At 40.3% G+C, this 20,422-nt stretch overlaps 1 protein-coding gene and 1 long non-coding RNA gene across 4 annotated transcripts in view; one reads left to right on the top strand and one right to left on the bottom strand.

Moving 5' to 3' along the window:
* The window catches only part of ERBIN (erbb2 interacting protein), an 85,111-nt gene extending 70,691 nt beyond the window's left edge, over positions 1-14,420 (bottom strand). The window contains exon 1 of one of the 3 annotated variants that reach the window (XM_082241774.1): positions 13,625-14,420. The gene's annotated coding sequence lies outside the window, so the exon portion shown is untranslated. The remainder of the gene's footprint in view (positions 1-13,624) is intronic. The other 2 variants (XM_082241772.1, XM_082241773.1) reach the window with 2 other exon arrangements.
* Positions 14,421-14,931: 511 nt separating this feature from the next.
* The window catches only part of LOC309514255, a 38,385-nt gene continuing 32,894 nt past the window's right edge, over positions 14,932-20,422 (top strand). The window contains exons 1-3 of the long non-coding RNA XR_014211836.1: positions 14,932-15,003; positions 15,465-15,519; positions 16,139-16,211. This is a non-coding gene — a long non-coding RNA (uncharacterized lncRNA). The remainder of the gene's footprint in view (positions 15,004-15,464; positions 15,520-16,138; positions 16,212-20,422) is intronic.

Raw genomic sequence — 20,422 nt, 5'->3', positions numbered from 1 at the left:
TTTTATGTTTTATATACATCCGCATTTTAGATTCTTGGGGTTGGCAACCAAATCTTTACATTATTGTATTGTTGTTTTATTGCTATGGCCAATGGCTGATGCAAATAAAGATTCAATCGACTGCCAGTGGACACAACACCATACACTGCACTGATTCAATGCACAGTCCTAGATAAAATAAATTTTATGAAGAGATAGTCCACAGGTGAGAAACCCATAGGTGAGAAGTCTAGTGTAATTTTGATTTACTAAGTGAAAAGCTGAAAGATGTCTTTAACCGCTCCACTTTATTGCTTTTTAAAAACATACAGATTGTAGACAGCATTTAACTTCTTTACAAGCCTTATGAGAATAAGATCAGCCAAGGATTCCTTCCATTTCATGGCTTTACAAGTGACATTGTGCTCTGCAAATCACTTTGGGTTGTAGTCAATGTAGTCATAGTAGGCCCTCTAAAAATAATGGAGAAGACTAATTTGGGTATATTAATTTCAATGGATCTGAGAAAAACTTAGTTTAATACAGCCCTCTGATGCAGCATGCAAAACTGACAGATGAAATAATTTCACTAAACAGCAGAATAGAAGAAACGTTTCCATATAAAAAGGAGTGAGTAATAATACACATCTCCACACACAGCAGCCATATTTAGCATTGGCTGCAACAGTCTAGATACGTTAATATTATTGTGGGTGGACAAAGAGTGTACTTCCTTGAGAAAACATGTTTAAAACTTTCTGTAGAATGTGACTGCAGACTCTGGATGCCTCCCACTCTTCTTTGAAAACAACCCAGCTTCATAAACTGTGGATTGGAGTTACCGTAACTTGATTATCCACTAATCGTCACAAAGTAATCAGTATGTCTACATTTCAGTCTATATGACAAACTGCAGTTATTCTAAAATGGAAGTGAAATTTTCTCAGCTCCTCCTCACAGCTGCAGGGCTCATTCTTCAAATGCTAAACTAGTATTATGTTCAAACCAACCCACTGTTTTATCAGCATACACCTAATATGTTTAAGTGCAAATCTAAAAAGGTTCTGAATTAAACTAGCAAGTTTTGGGAAAGTTATTTACCATACATTTGTCCAAAAAGAGCAGTTTGCTTACAGTCCCTGGTCACAGAATAAGCTCTAGTTTGTTGCTGCATAAAATGGAAATAACAATTGAAACACACAGATATCCTTACAGCATTACATTCAGTCTTACAGAAAGAGTACCGCAGCTATAAGGCAAGCATGATCCTGCAAGTAATTAATGCTAATGAATTCCAGCTGGCCTATATAGTTTGGAATTTCCAGATTTTGCCCCATATAAATTAGTACCCACTTTTAAGCTTGATATTAAACATAGCACTTATGACACTAAAAACTATTTGCATCACATTGAGAGACAGATGCAAACCTTCAGTCTCAGTTTACAAGCATCCTTTCATATTTCCTGTTAGGTCAAGTTTGGGCCTTACTTAAGAATAGCCCACAGATCTCTACTAGAAGGACCTGGTATAATACTAGGACTATAATAGAGCCATTATCAGGCATTTTCATGCTATAGATTAATATTACAGTGGTACCTCAGGTTAAGTACTTAATTCGTTCTGGAGGTCCGTACTTAACCTGAAACTGTTCTTAACCTGAAGCACCACTTTAGCTAATGGGGCCTCGTGCTGCGCCGCCGGAGCATGATTTCTGTTCTCATCCTGAAGCAAAGTTCTTAACTTGAAGCACTATTTCTGGGTTAGCGGAGTCTGTAACCTGAAGCGTGTGTAACCTGAAGCGTGTGTAACCCGAGGTACCACTGTAGAAGCAAAGGAGCAACAAAAAGGGTTGCTATACGTCCAGATTTTCCTGGACATTTCTGAAATACTGCTCAAAAACTTTCTGAAATACTGCTCAAAAAAATCTGTCAAAAACAGATTTTCACTGTTTGAAATATGGCAAGCCTAGATTTGACAATAAGTACATCACTGTGGCTTATCCTCAGTTCACTGGATATGGAAGAGAGTTTCCTTGACTAAAGAGGAATTTAACTGCAGCCTTCCAATTTACCGTATCTTACAGTTCAACTACTAGCAGCTATGTTATATATTCTGCAGAGTCATATGCTAGGGACTTTTGTTGATTGTTTCACTTCAGAGTACTTTTGGGGAACCTGATTACTGAATGCTTCCCCATGTAAAAAATAAGTTCATTTGAAGGTTTTACCCTTCTCCCCCAAATACTGGACCTGTTGAGGCATTACATAAACAAGCCTAACTGAGCTTCAGGCTCATTTGCTCAAGTTTGGAAGGCTTTGCTTCCATTTTTAGTTGCCATTTAAGCAAAAATTGTTTTTTTTTTTAAATGGCTTGTTGTTTCAGCATTTAAGCAAATATGGAAGCAAAAGTTGTGAACTCTTCCTTGTAGCCATGCCAGAAGATTAGAGGAGGAGTGTGCAAGCCCAAGGCTCACTTCAGCTTATTCATCTCAAATGATTTAGTGTAAAATCCAAATGTGGTCATTCAGACTTTAGCCTTTAGCCTTTTGGGTCCCACTGTTTACAATATGTCTCTGTGTGTCTGCATATACACATATTTAAAGGTAAAAGTAAAGGTACCCCTGACCATTAGGTCCAGTTGCGGACAACTCTGGGGTTGCGACGCTCATCTCGCTTTACTGGCCAAGGCAGCCAGCGTTTGTCTGCAGACTAAGCCAGCAGGTGGCCAGCAGGACTAATCCGCTTCTGGTGAACCAGAGCAGCGCATGAAAATGCCGCTTACCTTCCCACCGGAGTGGTACCTATTTATCTACTTGCACTTGATGTGCTTTCGAACTGCTAGGTGGGCAGGAGCTGGGACCAAACAACGAGAGCTCACCCTGTTGCGGGGATTCAAACCGCCAACCTTCTGATTGGCAAGCCCTAGGCTCTGTGGTTTAGACCACAGCACCACCCGCATCCCTAGATACACATATTTAACCTCTGCCAAATGAGAACCACCATTCATGTATATGATGAAGTAGGCCCTACTCCAGGAAAGCTTATATCACAGTAGATATGCTATCTTTAAAGCTACCTCAAGGCCCTCTGTCTTGGTTGCAATAGACCAACACAACTCTCTCATTTGGAATGTTCTCTAAATCTGTAACCCCAAATAGGGAGAAAACTCAAAAGGTCTCTTCTGAGCTAAGCATATCTCCTGTCCACAAAAATTAAAAACATCTGTTTTGTTTTTGTTAGGCAAGGTAAAGTAGTGACAGTAAACCATTCCATTTTTAATTCTGGCTAGTTTTCTACACCTAGGAGAGTTAGCATCACGTGACTGGAAGTGCACTTTAGTCAGCAATGCAACATGCTTCACAGCAACTTGCCCTTATAAGAATGAATCACAGTTTTAAAGAATTTTAGGGAGGCTTTATTTCACCTTTGTTCTACCCAACTTTTAAGCTGCCAAGACATTTTCTTATTCCAAATGAGTTACTCCCCTTTGTTTCACATGGACTGAATTCACAGGGAGGGGGGAATCAAACTAATTTAGTGTGATGGATATGTTACTATGCATTTCTGTTCACTAGCTGGCTATTTAAATGTGTACGTCAGCACTGAAGATAAGGTGAAAATCATCAACAGAAACTATTACACTTGCAGCTTTCAGAGAACATGATGTTTTTAACTTGCCATAGTATTTATGTAATCCTTGCTTCCACATACAGGCTGGCAAACATGCCTCACTTAATATTAAAACTGGCATGTCTAATGCACAAACCCTGCCATGGGCTTGTTCCTCTATGCTAATTAAGTTTTATTATACCCTACCTGAGGATATTAGTCAAATTGGCTGATATTTCTTGCTTTGACAGCTCAAGAACTGAAGCATTTGCTGAGCACATACCATGTCTTCTCCTGCCACTTCTTATTTGCGATAACTCCCTCTCCGCCCACCTCCTGTAACGTCTCTTTCACACATCCATAAATCCCTTCCTCTTTAAGACTATATGAAGCTTAATTCTACAGCAAACCCTCAGATAAGTTAGCAGTACAATTTCAGGCTCTGTTCTTAAACTGAGGTATATACCTGCCTACAAGAATGGGAGTCAGGTACTCAAAACTATATGAATTCCACCATGGACTGCATGGTCCCAGCGAAATCCCTCACAAACAGACACTAAAGTTAAACTTTCTTTTAAAATAAAGTCTTGAAAAAGATTTGAAAAATTAATAAGCAATCCTAACGACTATTGCAAATCAGCACCACCAACTTATTTCAATTATAATACCCAAACATCTTATCTGGAAGTTCTGTTGTGTGTAGGTTTTGTTGTTGTTTTTTAAAAAAGGAAAAACATCCCTCTAAGCAACTACATGGCTTAGTTCGCATGCCACTTTAAACCATACAGTTATGCTGAACTACGATTAAAAGGCACAGTGTAGTGGTGCAAAGAGCGAAAACCGCACCTGCTTCACCTCCTCTTTGGCTCCTACTGCCTCCACACTGCCAAGAACTATGCCAAGAACTTAGTGTTATCTCCAGGCCTGGGCTTATACTTTGCTTTTCTCCAAACAATTCATGAGCTGTAACAAAGGTTATAGTTTGTGATTTTCGTTTTGGGCAAACAAACCATGAGCTCAGGGTGAGACATAATGTTAAGCCAAATGTTAAGTCACGTGTGTTGACTTTCATAGCATTTAAAGGGTTTGTTATAGCATATCTTTCATAGCATTTAAAGGGTTTGCTATAACCAATGCTCCTAGAAGCATGCAACACAGGTGAGGAAACAGCACAGAATTCAGATGGTTACTGTAGCAAGCTGCATTATGTGTTACAATGTGGCAAGGAAAGTACTGTAGCTATAAGAGTCCTGCAGCCTATGCCTGATCTTAACAGGTTGGTGCTGATTTAAGAATTACTCTAGGCTAGTCAGAAGGGAGGCAACCCATCATGGCCAAGGGAAGTTGATCAGGAAGCTATATAGAATACCTGACTATTGAGACTAGAGAACTGAAAGCTCTCTAGTGGTTGTCAGTATAAAAATTACTGCTGAATGTGAGTTATCTACACCACAAGGTAAGAGATCCCCTGCGTGTCCACAACATTATTCAATAGAAGTGCTATCTACTATGTTCAAGTAGAAAAGTATTGTAGGGGGGGGGGAGTACGGATGAGGGCAAGATTTAGCCAGCCTGCCAGCTAGCTTATGCTGTACTTTAAAATTTCACTCCATACCTTTGTATGGATTCAGATTGATCTTATCCTGAGACACAAGTTGGCCATTGTTTTATCATGCTTGGCCCTCAGCCCCTATATGAACATAACAGTGGGCAGAGCCAATATTAGTAGACTATAAATTATTTTCACATATCTCGTTTAAAAAATTGTTGACAACAAGGGGACAAGGGAAAACCATTGGCTCTGCAAATCACTTTGCGTATGCAGAACAGATTATTTGGCTACAGTTTTGCATTGCACTCACAAAAGGTTAAGGCAAGCTGTATGTATATAAGAAAAGTAGTTGCTCAACATACAGGTGCTTGTTTCTTTATGGAGTTCAGGTTTTCTAGCATGGCCTTTAGTGGACCCTTGCTTCTTAATCTGACACTTACTCCTAAGGGACAATTTTAATTAACAGTGTGTAAAAGGAAAATTCTTTCTGAATTTTTCTATAGTTGCGTGAGGATTCTGTTATATGAAACACTAGCTATTCTCCATTTGGGGATAGAGGTAGACACAAATTCAGGGATGGAAACATATTTCCAAGCCTCGGAGAACTAGTCATATACAGCAGTGACAAATTATTTTTATAACTATAGAAAAATATAACTAATGGATCGCCAGAAAGAGTGCCATGTTAAGTTTGCATTCTTGTTACAAGCGTCTGGCACCTTCAACTTTTAATGAATTTATAATGGCATAAGCTTTTGTGAGCACAGTTCATTTGATGAGATGTGTGAAGCATTATCCTAAACTGGCAAGAATATACATACAGATTTTTTGGAGGGAAGGGGTAGAGGGAGAATGAGTGGAGGAAATGAAATGCTAAAAGAACAAAAATTATACTACCTGAAAGGAAAAGATACAGTGTTTCGTTAACTGTACCTTAAGTTTGTCAAACACATGAACTTCAATGGCTCTTTTCAAAGTATGACTAACATTGGCTCTACCCCACAATTTTGAATGCCTATTATAACAGCAGAAATGCATAATGTTAAATCTTACCTATCAATTAGTTACACAAATCATTTGACAAAAATATGCTAAACTGCCTTGCTCAAAGAGGAACCCATGGAGCAGCGTAGTAAGGCTGGTTAACTGTCACAGCACCAAGGATGGCTTCTAATGAACAACTTGCTCCAAAAAGGGTTAGAAATGGGCAGATACCTTTTTGACCTCTGCCTTCAGATCAGCTTCTCCTATATGCTTTTGGAAAATTGAAGTGTCTCCTAAAAGGCCAACCCTCCTACTCAAAGATAGGCAATTATCATGCACTGCATGGCCCACTTGCCTGGTATGCTGCTTATGGCATTAGGTATGGATTCTTCAAGCCCCATGGACCAATGAGGCTCCTGGCTCTGCTTTTACAGGCTCTGATGTTGTGGAATTTGGTTCAGTGGGCTGCTGCCTGCCAGGCTTGGGTACAGGGGTCTCTTAATCACAAACATTAGGCTCATAACCAAGAACCTGGTCCATCTCCTTAGCTGGCAACACTATAGCCTCTGTCCCAAGTATCCTGGTCAGTGCTGTCACAAAAATGGATTTTTCAGCAGCATGAAATATTGAATCTAGAAAACCATACACTGTGAATGTTTCTTAAACTATCCTTTGATTTGCCTTTGAGAAATTCAGAATATATTTTCAGTCTACTTCAGTGAAATGTTTTTAATATGTGATCATTACCTCTTCCAACTTTCTACAGCATGAGTAAGGAACAGCACTTGTTTAACCACACTAAGAGCCTATAGTAAAACCAGAGCACTACAGCTAATTTGTATGTAATATAATCTTGATTAATATGGAGGCCACTGAAGGTTGAGAAATTCCATCTTACCAGCTCCATTTACCCTGACATCCAATATCAAATATACATCACCTGTTTAGGCACTTAAAATTATTAAATGGACTTACAAGTCAACTTTTGAAACTATCATCCACAAGAGAATATTTTATGTTGACTTCCTTCTTAGATCTCTCTAAGCATGACAGCTAACAAAACATATAAAATTAAAGCCAATATTCACTTCATTCCATTAAAAACTTACCACAACAGAAACAGGTCACTTATGCTCCATTATGTTGCCCTTCCTCTCCCTCTGCATAATCTGGAATTAGAGTCTTGTCACTGCACTCTTTCTACAGCAGAAGAAATAATTTGCCATTCCAACACTATGGCAGTACATAGTGTATGGCCACACAACTCAGGGTCCCTACATCTTTAAAGACCTAGTTACCCATTGATTTTATTTGTTTGAATAACCTGCAGTTCAGCACTTGGTTTGCATACAATTATAATCAGACCTCTTAAGGAACATTATGCATCACTGTCCAGTATAACAAATAATAATTGCTTTACGTTACCCTCACTTCCATTTGCAACATTTATTACCATACAGGTAAACAGCAAACGTTTATGCACATACCATTATTCATCTTTGTTTTGAGCAAAGTCAAAATCATCTGCATTTGATGCTAAACTCTTCATGCAAATCCTGCATCTCATATAAGCTGGTGAAAGTCCTTGAGCACCACACACCAAAAAGGGTGAATTCTTACCATTTGTAATGAAAATGGTAAATATTTCTAGAAAAGACTATATCTCAAAAGTTAGAGAACAGCCCCATGCTGCAATATATCACAATTTTAACTATCACCCCATTCATTTTATTTTGTCAAGATTTCTGTATGTTACATGCCTGTTAATATTTTTTCAGGGCTCTGGAGGTAATTGTCAAAGGACAAAGAGATATGCATGTTTGACTTCAGCGGGGGATGACAACAAATTCAACAAGAGTTTCAAAAGCAGAAGCAGGGAACCTGTGGCCCACTATTTGTTGGCTACAACTCTCATCATTCCAGACCACTGACCATGCTAGCTGGGCTAAAGAAAGATCCAGAAATATCTAGCAATCCTCCAGGTTCTCCAGCCCTGGTTAAATGCATGTTTTATTCTTTGTGTAAATAATAATCATGAGCATTTCCTGCAGCTGGATTTCCTCATGAAGTGGAAACATTCTTGGACACTGTCCTGCAGGTCAAGCATTAATTCAGACAGTAATGGAATGCCCCATGTATGTGTTGATATACTTGTGCAATCAACATCCCATGTGAACACATATGAACATTTTTGGCAATTTCGCAATAAACCACATTTCAGTTGAGAAAAGATACATATAGTTACTTCCTCCTTAACATATCTGATCTTACAGGTTCATCTTCAAATTCAGTAGGACAAAAATCATCCAATTCTTCTTCAGTAATATCTGCATGAGAACAGTACACTTGACAGTGTGCTGCAACTAAAGCTGTTGGGTCAGGTGCAATGCCATGGCATTCTGTAGAGGCCACTTTCCTGGAGGTAAGGGTATATATATATATATAACTTAGGTGACCCGAAGCCAGGTGAGAGATGTACACAGTTAATATCTAAACACATTGGGCATTATTAGCATGGGACACTCTAGGTGGAGATGTGGCTGACCACACAAAGCACTCTAGGTCTTGTATTTCATAACTGATGGTGCTGGCTTAACATGGCAGGGTTGCATTTGGCCAAGATCCACATAAATTATGATTATACACAGAACTATCCAATTGCTGTGGACCTACCATCTCTTGGGGTATAGACCTTGCAAAAAATCATATGCAACATTATTAATCAAATCTGGTAAAAATTTTGGTCCTGGGTCATAGGCTAATTCCAAGGCAAATTAAGAAAGAGTCCATAAAAGAATAGACTCAAACTTGGGAGTGCACTACTTAAGAGACATTTAATGGCACAAATTTACAAGGCTGTACTTGTAGAATTTTATTCAGCTAAAGATTGTAATATATAGAGAATAGCCACACTTTACTTGATCATTATGTTACAGCGGTATTTTGTGCAGCAAATACATGAAGAATACATGACAAGCTGCACCTAGACAAAACAAAGTACCTGGATGGCAGGTCCAGTCAATTTACTAAACCTAGCTCAACATGCAAGTGAACCAGACGTAATTCTGGGTTATCAATGCATATTATTCTACAGATCCCAGCACTGGCTGGGAATACTTTCCACCAATTTCTACATGGTAAGGGTATAATATCCCCCCCCCCCAAATTTTGCTTTGTCAATAATCATACCTTTGTAACCTTAGAACTTTGCTATTATAACACAACCTATATACACCTTTCCTTCAAAGGATGCAGCTGAAGCAGAACAGAAGGGCTTGTCTCAACAGGCGTGAATTACCAGGAAAACGTTACACCAGAGTGAGCAATGGTTTCATGGGCCCTTCAGGCACAAGCTGGGGTGCTATTTTTAACTAAGAAAAAATTGAATGGGCTGGATTCTACATAATGTCTTCCTCCCATGTTAACAGTGGACTGAGGGCAGGTTATTTATACTATCCCTTCTACCCAAAATGAACAGAAGAAGTGGCCTTACTTCTAGCAGCTCACAATCATCTTCTCAAACTTAATGCCTAAGACCTAAGTCAATGGCCAAGCTTTGTACATTCCTGAATTTGGTAACTAAAGATAAGTAAAGACTTGCTTTTGCTCTTAATACTGTAAATTGCCCTGAGGATCAAGTTTAAATATTCAGTAAATGAATAGAAGCAGCTTTTAAAAAAGGTTGAAATTAGTTTTTTGGGTTGTTGTTTTTATCTAGCTCTACATCTCCTGTGTACAGGGTAGCTCACAAAGTTCAAAAGAAATACCCTTAGAAACCAACCAAAAGAAAGAAAGAAAGAAAGAAACCACAAAGACCAGTATTTTTTTTAGCAGCAGCATACCATCACTATTATCTAAAAGCCATCCTGAAAAGATTTTGGCATTTGGGAAATTCAGGGACAGGGATTTTCTCTTTTAGTAGGCTATTCAACAGTACTGAGTATGCCCTGTTGTTTGCAGAGGTCACCATTCCATACATAATTACAACATACATAGTGGGATACTCAATATATTTATATTTAAATTGGCTGGGGAACACATATTGTAGGTATGTCAGTAACCATAAATATATTCTTTGTGGGTCCAAAAATTTAAGCAAATGCTTTCTTAACTGTGTAACAAATGCTAACAGGTCAGTTTGCTTCAATATCTCACATGCAGATGAAACCTGAAAGTTATGAAGCCAAGACTTCAACGGAAGAACTTCATTATGCTCATAGGCCACAGAAGGTCCCTAACCTTAGCATACACAGACCCCAATCCAGTTTTGCACAAATCCAGTTGTGAGCACCCATTTGTCAATCAGGAAAGTTGACACTGTCAGCTCTAAGGAGGTTACACTAGGTCAGTGTTGATCTGATAAGGCTGCAACTTGTAGGCAGAAACTAGATGTAGCCTCAAACTTTGTATGTAGAATCTATTCATTCACATTTTCTATTCTAACAGGTGATCATCATAGAGAGCTTAGTCGGTAGAGCAAAAAACTCTTAATCTCAGCTTTGTGGGTTCAAGTCCCACGTCGGGTGAAAGATTCCTGCATTGCAGGGGGGTGGGCTAGATGACCCTTGTGGTCCCTTCCAACTCTATAATTCCATGATTCAATGTGTGCATGGAAGTCTGATTCCACACGTGGATCAGCTTAGGTAGACATTAATGTGTACTCTATGTGTACTAAAGGCAACGTTACCCCTTATATGCCCACTCAATACTGCAGCACTGCAAACTCTGGAATGAGCACTTTGGAAAGCGCTACACAATATCCATTCCACACTTGTAAATAATTAATCTCTCAGCGTGGCAGCACCTACGTTCTGGAACTCACTGCCCATTGACCTTCACTGTGTTGTTTTCAATGCCTGCTTCAAAAAAAGCTGTTTAGGCAAGCCTGCCTAGATATGTAAGGTTTACGTGTGTGTGTGTGTGTGTGTGTGTGTGTGTGTAATGTACACACACCCCTCTCTCTCTCCATATATATATATATATATATATATTGCAGCATGTTTCTATCTTCTGACTTTTACTGATAACTTTATACATTATGTTCTATGTAAATCACTTGGACACTGACAATAAAGTAGTGTACAGTTTTTTTTAAAAAAATAAAGTGTGCAATTGTGCAAAATAGCCACTAGCTAGATTAAAACTGAACTAAAGTACACATTTTAAATTTGAGAGCAGATACCTATACAAAAATGCATTTTAATAAATTGATTAGCGGTTTGTTCACTTTTTCAAATAATCTTCTGTTAATGACTAAATACTTCATTGTGCCTATTAAAGATTCACTACATGCAAATATTGCCATTTGATTACTGCTTTGACTTAACCTGCTTTAATTGCCTATTCAGCTACACTTTGCTGGCACACAGAACTATATAAATTTACTGTTTTTCTTTTGTCTCCCAATGACTTACTGAAGAGTACAGACAGGCATTCATCTGAATTACCAAAGGAGGTAAATCTTACTTGCTATTATTTATTAATTTTAGATAATATAAAAATTAGCACATAATTGTAAGAACACTAAAAAAGAAAACTTTCATACAGTATAGATATACATAACATATATAAACATAGCTCACTGAAAAAAGTCAAATTAGGAGAAGTTTCCACATCACTAATGAAATGTAATACACACACACACACACACACACACACACCACTAAACAGGCTTTGAACCAATCAGATAAAGGTGAAAATTCAAAGGCCTGTCAGATAATTTACTATCTTATAAGCTTGACTTGCCAAGAGCAATAATTCCAACAAATCTTTTCAAATTGTATTACTAAAATTAATGTAATTTATGACACATCACTAGCCTAAGCAGAAGTGTGCTATTTAAATAGGGCCTAATCCAATATGGTGACTAAACTAATCTAAAGCTGAAATATTATACACCTTTACCTAAGAGTAAGTCTACTTCTGTGTAGACATTTACAGGACTGCACTGTACAGGATTTTAAGTCCAACCAATATCAAGAACAATAAATACAGTAGTTCAAAATACAATAGTTTATGCTCTATGGCTACATGTTAGATATACATATCTTATAGTTATATGTATCATGCAATGATACCTTCTATCCCTCTTTAGAATATGTTTTGTGGGGAATGTAACACTGCTTTGGAAGTGCTAATTCACTGTAAAATGATTACTCTGTTTAGGCTTTTCTGCCACACATAAGCCATATAAGGAAGTTGAAGTTCACTGCCATCTTTCTGTCCAATCCTTTGAAATGGCCAAGAGTAACCTTTACTGGTGTCTTTAAAGATCATGTGTATAGTTTGAAAGTTTCCTAATCTTGATGATTGACGCCAAGAGAAATTTGCCTTTACTCCCATCAAGACAGACCAGCAAAACATAGCATAGACGTTGATTTAAACCATCCACAGTACAAAAAGAATGCCTCAGTTACAGTCATCTGACTAATGCACAATTTAGAAAACATGTTCAAAGCAGATTTGTACAAAAACAAATGGCAAGTTGCTTGTGAAGTCATCAAAATTATATAATTCAACAGGTGATACAACACATTTTGCTTTCCTTATAATGAGAATTGCTTAATCTTAACAATTTTTCAGAAACCTCACTATTTCCATACCTTTTCCCAATACACCAAGACCAAACTACATTGTTAGGAAAAATAAATCAAATGAAACCATTGAATTCCACTATTAGGGGGAAATAAATTTGTCCATAAACCACACATGCAAGTAGCCGTTTGCAAATAAAGTTTAAACTCCCTCAGGAGATAGCCATTGACTAAAGGTGCTGAAGCTGTTTTATGACAATATGACAAATATCTCTACTACTCAAACGTTTTTGAACTACACAGGTTATGAAAGAAGAAACACTTGTTAAGTCTCACAAGACATCAGGCCTGTCTGAACCGTGTCCTTGCTCGACAGCTAAGGAATGCCTTCTAAAAGAAAAACATCGGCCTCTAAGAAAAGAAAAAGTCTTCAAACTTTAATGGTACAAGGGAAAAAGAATATTTGCCCTTTATGCAGACGGAATGCTTGCAGAGAAAGAAAGTTATCGGCCCAGCAAGTCGCTTCTACAGATGACATGTTTTAAGATCACGAATGCATAATCAGGCAGTTTCACTTCAATACCTTCTACTATGGAACAAAGAAACTTCTGTCTGAGAAGCTTAACACACACAAAATCAGCTCTCCTACATTTCTCCTCTGCAACAAAATTTCAAAGTACCGGTAACGATTAGACTTTCTCTCTCTCTCTCTCTCTCTCTCTCTCTCTCTCTCACACACACACACACACACACACAGAGAGAGAGAGAGAGAGAGAGAGAGAAACTGGAAACCAGCTTCAAAATCCAGAAAGACATTTAAAAAGCTAACGAAAGTAAGAACAGGAGGCAGACCACCATCTCAAAATGAAGTACAATTGCGTCCCCTTTCTCCGACACACAAAAAGGGTTTCATTCCTAATGTTCCCGCACACGCACACTTCCAAAATTATTTCTTTTGAAAACCAACCTCACAATTCGGGCGTGCAGATCTCCATTTGCACCAGGTTCCTTCACTACCCAATGGATGCTTTAAATCCAAATCAAGTTTTCTCAGCAGTCCAGAAAAGAAAAAAAAAACGGGGGGTGGGGTGGAGGATGCAACAGCTTTCGTCGACGTTGTTGATTTTTTCCCCCCTTTTCTTTTCCGGGGTTGGGGGTGTCGAGGAGATTTAGCAATGCCAAGCTTGCGGCCCGGCCGGCCGAGGTGAGTTATTTCCCCCCTTCCCTCCCCCGGCGTCCTTCTTCACTTTTCTTCGCAGTTGAGCGAGGGGAGGTCTCTGCGTCGCCGCCTCAGCTTCTGCCCTCTTCCGCCGTGACAAATGCGCGGTTTCAGGTGCCTCGAACGCCGCCCAGTCCCGGCAGAAGACGACTCACTTCCCGCCCCTTACTGAGGTGGCGGCGGCGGCGGCGTGGGGCGACGGGGCTACCGCGGGGGCCGCAATGCCTGCGCCTGGCCCAGCTCTCCTTTCCAAAGAGGCTCCCGAGCTGCGGACCCGCCTCCGTCGCCGACCCCCCCCCCTCCACCCTTCGGCTGCTTCTCCTTTCTCTGCGTCCCCTCGCTCGCTAGGCCGGGCCCAGGATGCTGTAGCGCCTGCCGCAACCCACCGCCAGGGGCATGTGGTGGGAGGGGAGGCGGGGAGGCGAAGCGCAACAAGCCCCCTTCTTCTTCTTCCTCTTCCTCCTCCTGCTCTTCTTCCACTGCGCAGCCTTCTTATCTTCTATTCGTTCGCTTTCCCTTCCTGCCTTCCCCTCTCGCTCCGCTCGCCTTCCTCCCTCGCCCTCCCCGCCTCACACACACACACACGGCTCCTCCTCTCCACACTTCCCCCTTCCTCTCCCTCTCCTTCCCGCCCCTCTCGCTTGGCAGGCTCGCTCCTCTGGGCGCCGGCCAGGGACTCGCTGAGGTGTCTCCTTCAGGCTCCCCAGAGATAAGGGCGGCGGCAGGCAGGCAGGCAGGCCGGCCGCGGGGAGCGAGGGAGGGACGGAGAGCGGGCGGCAGTTCTATTATTATTATTACTACTACTACTACTAAGCACCGCCGCCCAGGCCAGGGGGAGACACTGCAGCGCCGCCCAGACAGCCAAGCGTGACTGACTAGCGCGCGCGCGCGCGCACACACACACACACACACACACACTCGGTCTCGGTCTCTCTCTTTCGGCCCCAACCGCGCAGCTGCACTAGTTTCCCCTTCAGACTTTTTAGCCTTAGAGCCAGACAACAAGTCTGGAAACTGGCGAAGCGAGCAGCAGCAAGCGCGACTTAGCCAATCCGGAGAGAGGAGCCTCTAGCAACAGCCAATGACCCTGCTCTGAAGGGCGGCTGTGATAGGGGAAGGAAGAGCAGGTTAGGGTGTGTGAATTAAAAAAAAAAAAAGGAAAAAGTGAGATGCACAGAGAGAGAGAGAGAGATCAAGCCATCTGGGGCGGGGAGGGGGAGCGGTGTTTAGGAACACTCTTAGGCGCTCTTAGGTTTGGGGAGAGAGAGGAAGTGGCGGGGCTGGGGGACGGGAAGGGAAGGAGGGTAAGAACTGAGAGAGAGAAAGAGAGGGTGTTTGCTTTTAAGGCAACTGAGGGAAAGGCGAGGGGAGGAGAAGGTGGAGGAGGAAGAAAAGCAGGAGGGATACAAGGAAGGGGAACCTAGCAGCGAGAGCAGCTTAGACAAGACTTGACCTAGATTGGCGTGAAACTAACTTGGCATCTTCCAACCTTCTCATAGTTGTGTATGTAAACAAAGCAAACACAGTTTTAAAGAGTGCTAGCTAAACTTTCCTGCTCACAATCAATACCTTTTCTTATTTCTTTTAGGCTGCAATCCTAAACATGTCCCTTCAGAATAAGTTCTATTGAATCTAGAAGACAGGTGAGGGGTTCGAATTGAAGCCTAACTTGGGTTTCTGTAGTAAAGGTGGCTCAGTTCTCAAAAAGGCTTGAAACGATTCTGAAATGAAGGTGCACAACTGGCTGCCCACATGACTTTTCATAAATGGACTGCCCATGAAAATCCCATCACAAGTTCACCCACTGTGTGAAGGACTTGCATGACAACATTGCTGGCCTTGTTCCTGACCACCACTGATGCCCTAAACAGCTACCAGCTGCTAGCTGCTCACCATAAGTAAGGGCCTACAAACATACAGATGTATCTATGCAGGTGCAAGTGACAAGGAATCCTGGGCAGATTAGAATTGACCCTTGCGTGGACATCTACTACACACATGTATCTGTACATGTGAAGGGACTAAAGTTAACCCCCATACTAGGAATAGCCAGATCTATTTGATTTTTCTTCTATGTTCTCAAAACTTGTATGACTGGCTGTCCTGCTCTTTGTTCTCCCAATTTTCTACTTGACTGTTTCCCGTCTGGTTTTTGCCCTTTCTGCTACATGGAAATGTCTCAAAATAAGATTAATAATTATCTTCTGTTAATATCAATAAACCTTCTCAGTCTTCATTCTTGACTTGTCAACTCTCTTTCAGTGATGAATGAAAGCATATTGGACCCTTTCTAATGCTGAAGGTGCCGTATCTGCAGTTGCTAGTGGTGCAGCCGGTGGGTATATCACACTCTGTTTTATGTATTCTGTGAACATTGGGGCGATGTCATAAAAAGATTTCTGTTAGATCAAAGACCCATCTAGTCCATCCTGTTTTGCATAGAGCTCAACCAGATGCCTGCGAGATGAGCTCTCTATTGAGGAAAACAACCATCAATCAACTGAATATGGTATATGTGACTACATGGGATTGAATAGGTTTACAAAATGATAGGCACTTTGAAGCCTCTCAGGGCTGACTGTTGCTTGGTGAGATCATTAATTGGTGTACCACTCCCTCTGCTTGGGTATCAATGTTCATATTGCACTTTCTCCAGTGTATGTCTCTTCTGAGGCCTTTACGTAGCCTGAGGTAAAACCTGGGATCTCTTTTTTTGCTAAACCTGCTGGAGGTCTTGATGCATATGGCTTAGAAGGCATGTCATGAACTCACCCATGAATGAAAGTCTCCTGTCTATGATGGTCATAGTCTTGGGGTTCAAGTCCCACTGCTTCTCTCTTTCCATCCACATTTATTGTTGCCACTCTGATACTTGGAAGGTAAGCTTTACTTTGGCAGGGAATATTACCAAACCAACATTTCCTGTTTCTTAGTACCTTGCTCCTTCCCGTTGGGCAAGCAGGCAGGTCATGCTGATCCTTTATTTGTTACTATCCTTTCTTCCTTGTGCATGTGGCTCCCACCCTTGTCCCTTGCAAAAAGGTTGTTCCCCTCCAATAGACACAAGCATGTAGCATTCTGAACATGGTTTCTGAGGGTGGGGCAACCCACTCAGATGGGTGAAATAATAATAAGAAGAAGAAGAAGAAGCAAAATTCAAACCTTTTTTCTGCGAGCTCTGGGTTCCACGTGCACTAGGCTACAGAGATGACTGTGTGTTGTACTTGGAATGACATTCCCTTCCTCATCCTTGCTTCTCCACTAGCAAAAATATTGTTTGCATGCTACAGCACTTTCCTGTTATTATGCTGCTGGGTCTGTTGGGGTTGTCAGCTTCTTTCTGTCAAGATGTTTCTGCACTATGTGTGAGTAGGGGTTGGGTTGGGTAGGGTGATACCCATCATGCCACTCCATCATGTTTAGTGCCTATCAATGTATAGTTGAGGCTTAGAGAAGTCTGGCACAATACAGTGGTACCTTAGTTCTCGAACTTAACCTGTTCCAGGAGTCCATTTGACTCCCGAAACTGTTCAAAAACCAAGGTGCGGTTTCCTGTACTCAAGTGGAAGCCCCGTCGGACGTTCGGCTTCCGAAAAATGTTCGCAAACCAGAACACTTATTTCCAGGTTTGCGGCATTCGGGAGCCTATTTGTTTGGGAGCCAAGCAGTTCGAGTACCAAGATACTACTGTAACGTGATATTTGGGCACCAGCAGAGTTGCCAGGGACACCATGATACTATTGGTTGGTGTTGCTACATCATTTCTTTTTCAATAGTGATAACATATTTTTTATACTTTGATGTTGGGAGTACATGGGAGTGTAACTCACTTACACTGGCATAAGCCTGGCACAGTGGCTGCTGACAACAGTTAACGTGTAGGATCAGAGAACGGAAAAGTTGCTCCCTTTTCATAGTTGCTAAGAAAAAGTCTTTCTAAACTTTAAAGTACATTCCCTCTTATCTCCATAGTTCTACTGCATCAGCATCACAAATGAGTCCTATATTAGCTTTTGGATTAATTCTGCTCTAATGAAATTTGGGTTTATATACATGACACTTCCTCTTTCATTACCCACAAAAACTATTCATTGCCTTTCCTGGTCAGAACCCAGAAAGGATGTAGCCCTATAAAAATGTGGCTATGCTGGAATTCCATCTCTCTTAAAGCAATTCTATATAGCGTCATCACAGTTGTATAAAAGACAGCAAAAAACGAAAACAAAATACCTTGCCTCTCCCAGTCTTTATAAAGAGGAAGACTCTTTATAATGTAAACCAATTTGAAGTATTAAATTTCATTTTCTAAACAATCTGCCATTAACTTATCATAATCGTTTTTTTTTTCAAAATTCTCCAAAGAATTGCAACATCAGCAGTACAAAGTGGAAAGTCTAATAGAAACCAGTTTTGATCAACAGAGGTGTGATTCAGAACTATACTCTAACTTTCATGGTCACATTGAACTTCAACGGAAGTTGAGCATACACGTAACTTAAAATGACAACCAGTTCAAAATAACAGGTGTGGTCATCAAGTGCTGAGGGAGGGAGGAGGAAATAGTAGGAAGGAAGCTCATTCTCTGCTCTACTCAGGCTGCAATTTTTTGCACGCTTGCTAGCAAACGTGCCTTACTGAACACAGTGGAACTTGCTTCTGAGCAAACATGCCTATGATCTGTTTGATTTTTTAATATCTGGCTCATCTTATAAAATAATTCAAGATGGCTAACATATAATTAAAATCAGCAACACAACAGTTAATCAACCAGTACAAAATGTCTAAGTAAAAACAGGATAAATGAAGAGAAAGCAGCAGAAAACAAAAATAATTGACACCCATACAGAAAGGGACAACAAATCCAGAATAAAAAAATCAAGACTCGGTTTAGCTCAAAGCCTATTCAGATTAACTCAGATTTAGCCTGGTGTCCCCATACAAAGCCAGTTCAGATGTAACAATCTTGGCTTAACAAAATCATGTCTTATTGTGATTAAGACTGAGCATTGTGCTCCTTATAAACTGCCACTTTGTATTGCATGCCAGATTTAGGATTTGCTTGTTTAAACCATAGTTCCCCAGTACATTCAAACTCAGAAATGATGGTTTAATCTTGGCATGCTAGCCTATGAAACCAAGTGTAAGGCCTATTGTATATTGCATAGGATTGGGCTGCAACAAATCTAATTACAGTAGTACCTCGGGTTACAAACGCTTCAGGTTACAGACGCTTCAGGTTACAGACTCCACTAACCCAGAAATGGTACCTCAAGTTAAGAACTTTGCTTCAAGATGAGAACAGAAATCACGTGGCGGCAGCAGGAGGCCCCATTAGCTAAAGTGGTGCTTCAGGTTAAGAACAGTTTCAAGTTAAGAACAGACCTCCGGAACAAATTAAGTTCTTAACCAGAGGTACCACTGTATTAGGAAAGCAAAGGAAGCAGAAGATGGTAGGCATAAGGCAAGACAGATAAAATAAAGTATTTTACTTAGAGTATAGATCTTTTGAAACTAACATGAGTCAGTTAGGTTCTTTGATTTTGATAGGTCTCCTCTGAGTAAAATTTAGTTGAATGCCACCCTATATATCTAAAGCTGAAAAAGACAGCAGAATGTAGTATATACAGTTCAGGAAGCTAGAGCTGCAGATTATGATAATGGGTGAATAGGTTTACGAAGTATGTTTGCTGCCATATTAAAAACATTTCTGAAGGATGCAGTTAACCAAAAAGAAGAAAATTAATTTAGTTATTAAAGTAAATCGAAAGGAAGAAAATTGGTTATGCTTGTGGATGACTTAGCTGGAATGACAAAGAGAAGACAAGAGAAGCTGCAGAGCATGGTAAATATAATTAATTCTGTTTTTTAGAGTTATGACCTAATATACATATCAGAATGTATTTGTAAAAAATATGTAACCTTTTGTTTAAACTGAGATAGACAGAGAATGATCAGAGTGAGCACAATCTAAATTTTGGGAAGCAAAATAATATATGATGGGAGATCCATAACAAAAAATTAAAAGCAGAATATGGTTAGCAGACTGGTTATTTTCTTAAGAAATAGTACGTGCTAGACAGGAAAAATAATATTAGCATTGAAAAATAAATTAATAAAGTTTTTGTATTCAACCTGACAATGACTAGAAAGTTGTAGCTTCTGCAATCTATAAACTGTTGCAACTGGAAACTTTGGAAGCAATTACATGAGAGTTGGAAGCAGCTTGGAAAAACAACCTCCGAATAAACATAGAAGAAAAAGTGTTCTTTTGGTGGCACTGGACTGGATGAATTTGCATCATATTAATTATGCCGTATTCCCACTATTTTAGAGAGGCTGTGGTGAACTCAGGTCTTTCATTCGCATGTGGTGGGCACATAGTCCTGTGCAATGTTTTTAGAATCTGGAATTTGTCAGAATTTCCAAAATAATGGGCCAGCACATTTATGTAGTAGCATTTCCCTTACTGATAATTGGGAAACATGTTTATAAGGAACAAGTAATATTCATGTTAACAGCTATTTGCATGGAAATTGTGAGGCATTG

This window comes from Podarcis vaucheri, assembly GCF_965113315.1.
Source record: "Podarcis vaucheri genome assembly, chromosome: 11".
Taxonomy (NCBI): Eukaryota; Metazoa; Chordata; class Lepidosauria; order Squamata; family Lacertidae; genus Podarcis; species Podarcis vaucheri.
The sequence above is the reverse complement of the archived record's forward strand: the minus strand, read 5'-3'. Positions and strand labels throughout refer to the sequence as shown.